We start from the raw sequence: 10,986 nt of genomic DNA, 5'->3' as shown, positions 1-10,986 counted from the left end.
CATGATGGATTATAGGTGTTTCCATAAGGTTCACCCATATAATTTACCTCTGCTATTGCAGGGTTTTCAGGATCATAAGCTTCTTCTTCAGAAGATGCCTCTTGAGTACTGTTGGATGCAGCTTGCATTCCATTCAGACTTTGAGAAATTATATTGACTTGCTGAGTCAATATTTTATTCTGAGCCAATATAGCATTCAGAGTATCAATTTCAAGAACTCCCTTCTTCTGAGGCGTCCCATTGCTTATAGAATTCCTCTCAGAAGTGTACATGAACTGGTTATTAGCAACCATGTCAATGAGTTCTTGAGCTTCTACAGGCATTTTCTTTAGGTGAATGGATCCACCTGCATAAGTATCCAATGACATTTTAGCTAATTCAGACAGACCATCATAGAATATATCCAGGATGGTCCATTCTGAAAGCATGTCAGAAGGACACTTTTTGGTCAGTTACTTGTATCTCTCCCAAGCTTCATAGAGGGATTCACCTTCTTTCTGTCTGAAGGTTTGAACATCCACTCTAAGCTTACTAAGCTTTTGAGGAGGAAAGAACTTGGCTAAGAAAGCCGTGACCAGCTTTTCCCAAGCGTTCAGGTTATCTTTGGTTTGAGAGTCCAACCACACTCTAGCTCTGTCTCTTACAGCAAAAGGGAAAAGCATGAGCCTGTAGACTTCAGGATCTACTCCATTAGTCTTAACAGTATCACAGATCTGCAAAAATTCAGTTAAGAACTGAAAAGGATCCTCATATGGAAGTCCATGAAACTTGCAGTTCTGCTGCATCAGAGAAACTAATTGAGGTTTCAGCTCAAAGTTGTTTGCTCCAATGGTGGGAATGGAGATGCTTCTTCCATGTAAATTGGAATTAGGTGCAGTAAAGTCACCAAGCATCCTCCTTGCATCATTATTATTTTCGGCTGCCATCTCCTCTTCTTGTTCGAAAATTTCTGAAAGGTGCTTGCTAGATTGTTGTAATTTAGCTTCTCTTAGTTTCCTCTTCAGAGTCCTTTCAGGTTCTGGATCTGCTTCAACAAGAATATTCTTGTCTTTGCTCCTGCTCATATGAAAAAGAGGGAACAGAAAAATAATAATAATAGGGATCCTTTTTACCACAGTGTAGAGGTCCCTGTGTGAGTAGAAGAAAAGAAGAAGAGAAAATCTGAACTCAGAGAGAGAGAGGGGGTTCGGATTTTTGGTGAGTGAGGAAGAGGATTTTCGAAAATTATTTTTGAAAAAGAGTTAATGATTTTCGAAAATAGTTTTTGAAAAAGGTTAGTAATTTTCGAAAATTAAGAAAAAATTAAAACCAAAAATTAAAATAATTAGTTAATTTAAAAGAATTTTTGAAAAAGAGGCAGATATTTTCGAAAATTAGAGAGAGAGAGAGTTAGTTAGGTAGTTTTGAAAAAGATAAGAAACAAACAAAAAGTTAGTTAGTTAGTTGAAACAAATTTGAAAATCAATTTTTGAAAAGATAAGAAGATAAGAAGTTAGAAAAGATATTTTAAAATCAAATTTTTTTGAAAAAGATATGATTTTGAAAAAGATAAGATAAAAAGATATATTTTGAAAAGATATGATTGAAATTAGTTTTGAAAAAGATTTGATTTTTAAAGTCACAATTAATGGCTTGATTCACAAGAAATCACAAGATATGATTCTAGAACTTAAAGTTTGAATCTTTCTTAACAAGCAAGTAACAAACTTGAAATTTTTGAATCAAAACATTAATTGATGATGTTATTTTTGAAAATTATGTGATAAAGATAAGGAAAAGATTTTTGAAAAATATTTTTAAAATTTTCGAAAATAACTAAGAAAAATGAAAAAGATTTGATTTTTGAAAAAGATTTTGAAAAAGATAAGATTTTTAAATTGAAAATTTGATTTGACTCATAAAAATAACTAGATTTTAAAAATTTTTGAAAAAGTCAAATCTAATTTTCGAAATTTATGAGTGAAAAAGGGAAAGATATATTGTTGGTTTTTGAATTTTTAATGATGAAAGAGAAAAATTAAAACATCATTTTCATGTTTTTCTCTTTTCTTTTTGGATCAAAACAAGGAATGCATGCAAGAACACTATGAATGTCAAGATGAACACCAAGAACACTTTGAATGTCAAGATGAACATCAAGACTTATTTTTGAAAATTTTTAATGCAAAGAAAACATGCAAGACACCAAACTTAGAAATCTTTCATGTTTAGACTCTATGGATGCAAAAATGCACATGAAAAACAAGAAAAGATGCAAAACAAGAAAACATCAAGATCAAACAAGAAGACTTACCAAGAACAACTTAAAGATCATGAAGAACACTATGAATGTATGATTTTTTTCGAAAAATGCAAGATGAACATGTAATTGACACCAAACTTAAAATCTGACTCAAGACTCAACAAGAAACACAAAATATTTTTTTTTATTTTTATGATTTTATAAATTTTGTTTTTGGATTTTTCGAAAATTATATGAAAAAGAAAAAATAAGGATTCCAAAATTTTAATATGAATTCCAGGAATCTTGTACTCTTAGTCTAAAGCTCCAATCTGAGGGTTAGGCATGGCTTAATAGCCAGCCAAGCTTTAGTATGTAACTCAGACATGCCACATCTGACATTCCAATTAACTTGCCTCTATGCTGATGGTTGGAAGCCCCTATCCAAAAGAATTAGACATGGCTTTACAGCCAGTCAGGCTTCAACATGCCTCATGAAACTCTAGAATTCATTCTTAAAAATTTTAGAATAATTTTCGAAAACAGATGAGAAATTTTTGAAAGATTTTTGAAAAAAAATTTTTTGAAAATATTTTTTTGAAAACAAAATAAAAAGAAAATTACCTAATCTGAGCAACAGGATGAACCGTCAGTTGTCCAAACTCGAACAATCCCCGGCAACGGCGCCAAAAACTTGGTGCACAAAATTGTGATCTCAGGCAACGACGTCAAAAACTCTGTACACACGTCTTAATAAATTGTTTTTCATTCACAACTTCGATACAACTAACCAGCAAGTGCACTGGGTCGTCCAAGTAATAAACCTTACGTGAGTAAGGGTCGATCCCACGGAGATTGTTGGTATGAAGCAAGCTATGGTCACCTTGTAAATCTCAGTCAGGCGGATATAAAATAGTTATGGAGTTTTCGAAAATAAATAATAGAATAAGGATAGAAATACTTATGTAAATCATTGGTGAGAATTTCAGATAAATGCATAGAGATGCTTTCGTTCCTCTGAACCTCTGCTTTCCTGCTGTCTTCATCCAATCAGTCTTACTCCTTTCTATGGCTGGCTTTATGTAAGGACATCACCATTGGCAATGGCTACTTTTGATCCTCTCTGGAAAATGGTCCGATGCGCTGTCACTGCATGGCTAATCGTCTGGAGGCATCACCGTGGTCAATGGCTGCATCCTATCCTCTTGTGAAAATGGTCCAAATGCTCTGTCACAGCACGGCTAATCATCTGAGGTTCTCGATCATACTGGAATAGGATTCACCCTCCTTTTGCGTCTGTCACTACGCCCAGCACTCGCGAGTTTGAAGTTCGTCACAGTCATTCAATTCCAGAATCCTTCTCGGAATACCACAGACAAGGTTTAGGCTTTCCGGATTCTCATGAATGCCGCCATCAATCTAGCTTATACCACGAAGATTCTGATTAAGAGATCCAAGAGATAATAATTCAATCGAAGGTAGAACGGAAGTGGTTGTTAGGCATGCGTTCATAGGGAATGATGATGATTGTCACGTTCATCACATTCATGTTGAAGTGCGAATGAATATCTTAGAAGCAGAATAAGTTGAGTTAAATAGAAAAATAGTAGTACTTTGCATTAATTCATGAGGAACAGCAGAGCTCCACACCTTAATCTATGGAGTGCAGAAACTTTACCGTTTGAAAATACATAAGTGAAAGGTTCAGGCATGGCCGAATGGCCAGCCCCTCTGATCTAAGAACTAGGCATCCAAAGATGTTCCAAAGATGTTCCAAAGATGTCTAATACAATAGTAAAAAGTCCTATTTATACTAAACTAGTTACTAGGGTTTACAGAAGTAAGTAATTGATGCATAAATCCACTTCCGGGGCCCACTTGGTGTGTGCTTGGGCTGAGCTTGAATGTTATATGTACAGAGGCTCTTTCTGGAGTTGAACGCCAGGTTGTAATGTATTTCTGGCGTTCAACTCTGGTTTGTGACGTGTTTCTGGCGTTTAACTCTAGACAGCAGCCTAGAACTGGCGTTCAACGCCCTTTTATGTCATCTAAACGCAGCCAAAGTTTGGACTATTATACATTTTTGGAAAGTCCTGGATGTCTACTTTCCAACGCAATTGGAAGCGCGCCATTTTGAGTTCTGTAGCTCCAGAAAATCCACTTTGAGTGCAGGGAGGTCAGAATCCAACAGCATCAGCAGTCCTTCTTCAACCTCTGAATCTGATTTTTGCTCAAGTCCCTCAATTTCAGCCAGAAAATACCTAAAATCACAGAAAAACACACAAACTCATAGTAAAGTCCAGAAATGTGAATTTAACATAAAAACTAATGAAAATATCCCTAAAAGTAACTAGATTCTACTAAAAACATACTAAAAACAATGCCAAAAAGCGTATAAATTATCCGCTCATCAGTCACCCCTCCTTAAAACCGTGACCATAACCTTATCTATGGTCACGGTTTTTCACCGTGGCCATAGCCTCTATGGTCACGGTTTTTTAAAACGGTGGCTATAGCCTGTTGTTGTTTATGAGATTCAATTTTTTTAAATTATATTCACATCCCAAAATGATAATAGTCACAAAATAAATCTAAAAATAAGAAATTCAAAAAATCTAAATCATAAAAGTTTCATTATAAGATAGATATATTTAATTTTTAGTCTAAACAACACAAATCAAAATAGAGTGCATGCTTTCACTAGTCCCCACCTTAATTTGTCCACAATATTCTTTGTTATTTCTTTTTGTACACAGAGGCAAAGGCAGAGCTTAATACTAGAAACTATATAAAGTCATAATAAAAACATCTATGTGTAATTTGGGGTCACTGAATAAATAAAAAAAGAAATCAACAGAAGAGAGAAAAAGAAAAGAAAGATTAACTCACGTTCCTTTCCTTGCTGTGGTGGATTCTCTTATGCTGTTGTGGTAACGGCGGCAACGGCTTCCCCTGGCAGCCGGTCAAACGGCAGCAGCAGCCGCAGCAGAGCTTCAACAGCAGCGGTGAAGGCAGTGGAGGCGGTGACAGACACCAGATCAGCTTTTGACCCCCCTCTCTCTCATCTTCATGTGCTTTCTCTCTCTCTTCGAAGTTCGACGGTGGCTGGATAGCGGAGGAGCGTAACGCTTACTCTTCTTCCTCGCGGTGATAGGAAGCTCGCTGTGAGACGCGACAGAGGAGCTCAGCGACGCCAGGGTTTCTGCCTTCGTCGATCTTGGGGGCTGTGACGAAGTATGGGCTGGGAGGAAGGTGAACGACAATGGTAGGGGTTGGGAGGAAGGGAAACGACGTACGATGGAAGGGGTTGGGAGGAGCTCGGCGAAGGTGGGGGCTGGCTCGAAGGAAAATGGTGAGAATGGGGGCTGTGAAGAAGTGATAGGTTTTTTTTGTTCTAAGTTATTAATTAGGAGGGAATGGGGATTTTGCTGGGAAGGAGGGTGAATTTTGGGATTTTGGGGGGGGGGGGGGGGGACGACGGCGTTTATAGGGATAGTTGAAAAAAATAAAAAAATGTATTTTAAAAAAAAAATCGTGACCAGAGACCACCTTTGGCCACCCTTAATAACCGTGACCATAGAGTATTTATGGTCATCTTCCAAAACCGTGACCATAGATATCTTTAGCTCACTTTTTAAAACCGTGACTATAGACCCTTTTAGGTCACCCTTTCAAAAAACCGTGACCATAGATCTTTTTTGGTCACTGTAAAAAACCGTGACCATAGACCCCTTTAGGTCACTCCTAAAATCGCGACCATAGACCCTTTTAGGCCACCCACCAAAACGGTGACCATAGACCACTTTAGGTCACCCCCCAAAACCATGACCATAGACCCCTTTAGGTCACCATTTTTTGAAAAACCGTGACCATAGACCCTTTTTGGTCACCGTAAAAAACCGTGGCCATAGATCCCTATAGGTCACCCCTAAAACCGTGATCATAGACCCTTTTAGGCCACCCCCCAAAATCGTGACCATAGACCACTTTAGGTCACCCCCTAAAACCGTGACCATAGGTACCCTATGGTCACCATTTTTGTAAAAATCGTGACCATAGATCCTTTTTGGTCGCTGTAAAAAACCGTGACCATAGACCCCTTTAGGTCACCCCCAAAACCGTGACTATAGACCCTTTTAGGCCACCATTTTTTAGAAAACCGTAACTATAAGTACTCTATGGTCACTCTTTTTGTAAAAACCGTGACTATAACTTTTATTTTTGGTCACGGTAAAAAACCGTGACCATAGACCAAAATGTTGTAGTGTAAGAAAGTTCTGTAGTTTGTTCAAGTAGAAATTCAAAAGCAACATAATCTACTTTTGGCTGAACTACAAATATTAGATGTGAAAGATGAGTAGTAAAAGTAGGTATAGGTGTAATAATGGCTGTGTTCAAATTCTTTAATTTGTAGAAGTATCATAATTCATACTGTATATATAGTTTTACTTCCACCTCTTAGTCAATGTGGCTAGCCAATTTTAGAGGGGTATAGACATTTCATGCTATATGTTAGTCTCCATTTTAGGGTTTATAACTTTAAACTTTTGTTTTTGTAAATTGAGAAATCGAGTCACAAAAGCTCAATTTTTTTAAAGTGAATTTTATGGTAGTACGATATAGAATGTAATTTTTTTTACACATATAAAATTTAGGTTGAAGTTTTTAAAAATGGATATCTATTATAATCAGGTCTTGCAGACTCTTAGCTTATTAATGAGATTAATTTTTAAATAAAAGTATTAATTAAGTGGGTTAAATTTTTTTGTATCAGACCAATTAAAAATTGGACCATACTTTAATTTAGGCTAAAATAATTATTTTAAGTCTTTTAATATATGGTGTAACTGTTTGAAAAAAAATACAGTATAACCTTTTTAGGTTTTTTAACATAAATAAATTAATAAAGACAAAAATAAATACATAAATAAATTAACAGAACATTATTTTCAAAAAACAATAAAAATCAAATTAAATATTAACATACAATTCCGTATTTTCTTGTTGGTTTATGAGAAACATAAGTTTGGCCATATCGATTTTGGTACAAATTTGAGAAAATTATTCCAATTAAATAAATAGTATGACCATACTTTTATTTTATTATATTTTAACCCATACAATTATTATGCTTACACACTAAACTTATATGTATAGTTGTTTTAATTAAAAAACAAATGTTGAAGTATTTTATTTTAGTTTCTAAATGAATATTTTCTATCGCACAATTTTATTTTTCTTAAAAAATATCTAAAATAATATTTAAAAATTTAAATAATTATAACATATATAATGTTTATAATATAAGAGGAAAAGTGCAACAAGAGAAGTTTTATTCAGAGATAAAGTCATATCATGATTCATTTTCTAAAACTAGATTTTTATTTTTTTAATATTTTATTTTATTTTGTCTTTGACTAAAATAATCAAAAATGATTATTGGTATTTTTTCTTTCTTCGATCACGGACAATTGATAAAATTATAAACAACTAACTATAATAATTAAACTATAGCAATGAAAAGTAGAGATTTATTTTAGTCCAAATTTAAGTATGGTCCAATTTTTTAACTGGCCTGTTACAAAAAAATTTAACCCGCCTAATTAATACTTTTATTCAAAAATTAATTTCAGTTAATACTTAATATAAAGAGACAACCCCACTACAAACTATCCTATAACCTGATTAGACATAGAGTGTAATACAATAGCTAACAGGTGTCCATTTTTAAAAGCTTTCATCTAAGTTCTGTACATGTAGAAAAAATTCATATTCTATGCCATATAATTTATCTTTTTTTTTTAATTAGAAAAGCTCTACACTTTTCTTAACTTAGTTTTTTGAGTTTGATTATTATTTTGTATATGTTTGATTATAACTGAATTTTGTAATATAATTTTAAGAAAAAATAACAGATAAGTTCCTGACTTTTTAAATTTTTGATAAATATATCTCTGACAAAATTTAAATACAAAAAAGTTCCTGACTTTAATAAACGGAGGACAATTTAATCCTTCTGTCTATTTGCCTCTCATACACCAAACGAAACTGGTTGACGTGGTTGAAACGGTGTCCAGATGTCCGTTACGGTGCCACGCTAGAAGGGGAATAAAGTTCGAAGGACAAATAGGTCCTTAAAAATTTAGTTAATTATACTTCTATATCTATATGTATCATATATTACTATCTAATTGAAATATACCTATATTATGTATCATATATTACTATCTAATTTAATAATCAAATGCATCACATGACACTCTTATTAAAATTGAGAGAAAATATTTTTTTTTCAAAATTAATAAACTCCCTTCCTAAATTCTCTCATCTACCTCTCTCCATTTTTTTATTTCTCTCTACTATTTTTACTCTATATATAATTTATATTTTATATTAGTAATTTGACAAATCAAAATATGTCATTCGATATTTTTTTATAATTAAAATATTTTAAATGTAAAAATATACACGTTAAATTATTTTAAATTTTAGATAACGAATGTTAAAATTAATTATTAATAAAAAATTAGACTTTTTCATATAAAAATAATAACTAAAAATCTTATTATTTAATTTTTTATCTACAGATATCTTGGTCTTCTTAGTCAGAAACTTTTGTCAACTTACGACTTTTTTGTAAAAATAGTTTGATTTTATAAATCTTTTGTACCATGCATAATTTATACTGTCAGAACAAAGTAAACTATAATTTTAGAAAAATTTTATTCCCATAATGTTATTACAGATAAAAATACTAGATTTAATCTAATACACAAATGCACTAATGCTAACTTAATACATGAATGATGCACAAGTGAACTAATGCTAACTTGATGCATAAATGAACTGATGCTAACTAATGCCACTGGTATGATGAAAAGTGAACTAATGCAATTTAACAAATTCTAATATAATACACAAATGCACTAATTCTCACTAATGCTAACTAATGTGAGAAAACTGAACTAATACAATTTAAGAAAAAAAAAGTAGAAACAGAACAAGAATCTAAATTGCAGAAAATAACAAGTTAACTAGATTTCAAAATACAAGCATAATTTTATAAACTAAATTCTCATAATAAAAGCATAATAGAAGTATAATGAACTAAATTCTCAAGGACCTATTGTCCTTCGAACTTTATTCCCCTTATAGCGTGGCATCGTAACGGACACCTGGACATCGTTTCAACTACGTCAGCCAGTTCCGTTTGGTATATGAGAGGCAAATAGACGGAAGGATTAAATTGTCCTTCGTTTGTTAAAGTCAGAGACTTTTTTATATTTAAATTTTGTCAAAAATGTATTTATCAAAAATTTAAAAAGTCAGGAACCTATCTATCATTTTTTCTAATTTTAAAGTGTGTTTGAGTATAATATAATTATATCACGAGGTTAAACTTTGATTTGGATTCTTGAATTTTTATTATTTGAACATGTTTGAATAATGTTATCATATATATAGCAAGAGTAATTTGACTCCTTCACTCCTCTCGAGAACAACAAAAAGCTTAGCTTAAAATCTATAATTCAATGTTATCCTACTTATGCAACACTTATTGTTTGAAAAGTAATTCCGATTATAGTTAAACGTGCAAAAGATAATAATCAAATGCAAAAACTCAAATCATTTTCTGGTATTAATTGTGATTGAGTTATAAGTTGATGGATTATGTTATTGTTTCGTTAAGATATTATATTGAATGTTATTCTATTTATGCATATACATGTAAAGAAGAATGACATGAACCAAATCCTTGGAGTTTTTGGCGAGCTTAACAACTCTATTATGGTGAAAATAACCATAAATCCACCTTAGTTGGCCAAGTCAAAGATGTAATTTTTATTCTCAAGGAGTCTAGAGGAAAATAAGCACACAGCTTATTTCATATTCAAATAAACTCCAACTCTATTTCATAAATAAAAGGTATATGAGTTATTTATACTAGTGGGAGAAGGAAAAACCTTTATAACTTGACGATGTGGGACTAATACATAACACAAAGTTCACTATCCTAAATAAAATGGGACTTGTATTCCCTTATTATAATTAACTAATATAATTAACCTACTAACTCTACTGACTCCCGTGCCACGCATGCTATAATTAGATTATAATTAAATGGGATCCAAATCATATTTTAAATAAATCTAATTATAATCAAATACACTTAAAGTAATAATCAAACTCTGAAAATAAAAAAAAGATAAAAATGCAAAATCAAGTGAAGCATTTTAACAAACCGAGAATGTGCAATATACAAGTGAGAGTAAAGTAGTATATTTTGAAGAAGTAAGAGAAATGCAATGATAATCAATATAAATTGCCAAAAAAGGATGAAAGGAATAGAGAGAATAAGATTTACACCATAAATATGAACATAACAATAAATTGATGAAAGATCTACTTTGTACTGAGTTTCTCTTTGTTGTTGAGAAAGAAGGAAGAGGCGTGACAACCGCTAGTAGCAATGGACAGTGTTGGAGGAAGAAAAGAGATGACAACTAGTGAAAGGATAGGACAACACCAGGGGAAGGAAGAGAGACAACAAAAATAATCTTTGTGGGAGAGAAAATGCAGCGAAAATCTGAGAATGCATTCATAAAGAAGCAGAAAAAATCGAGAATGATGAAGAGAAGCAAGAAGCTCACCAGTCAGTGGTGAAGATAAAGCGTGAAAAAGAGCGAAGAAGAAGATGCAAATGCAGACGAAACTGGGTGACCAAGAGAGTCGGGGAAAGTGTCTTTCATGTGAGCGTGTGGGCG

General features: G+C 32.8%; 1 non-coding gene across 1 annotated transcript; it reads left to right on the top strand.

Annotated features, from left to right (window-relative positions):
• Nucleotides 1–422: 422 nt before the first annotated feature.
• On the top strand, nt 423–530 carry LOC112773433 (small nucleolar RNA R71). Its single transcript, XR_003187983.1, has one exon. It is a non-coding gene; the product is annotated as a small nucleolar RNA R71 (small nucleolar RNA).
• The last annotated feature ends 10,456 nt before the right edge of the window (nt 531–10,986 follow it).

Source organism: Arachis hypogaea, chromosome 18 (genome assembly GCF_003086295.3).
Source record: "Arachis hypogaea cultivar Tifrunner chromosome 18, arahy.Tifrunner.gnm2.J5K5, whole genome shotgun sequence".
In the NCBI taxonomy this organism is placed as follows: Eukaryota; Viridiplantae; Streptophyta; class Magnoliopsida; order Fabales; family Fabaceae; genus Arachis; species Arachis hypogaea.
This window is presented reverse-complemented; position numbering and strand designations above follow the sequence as displayed.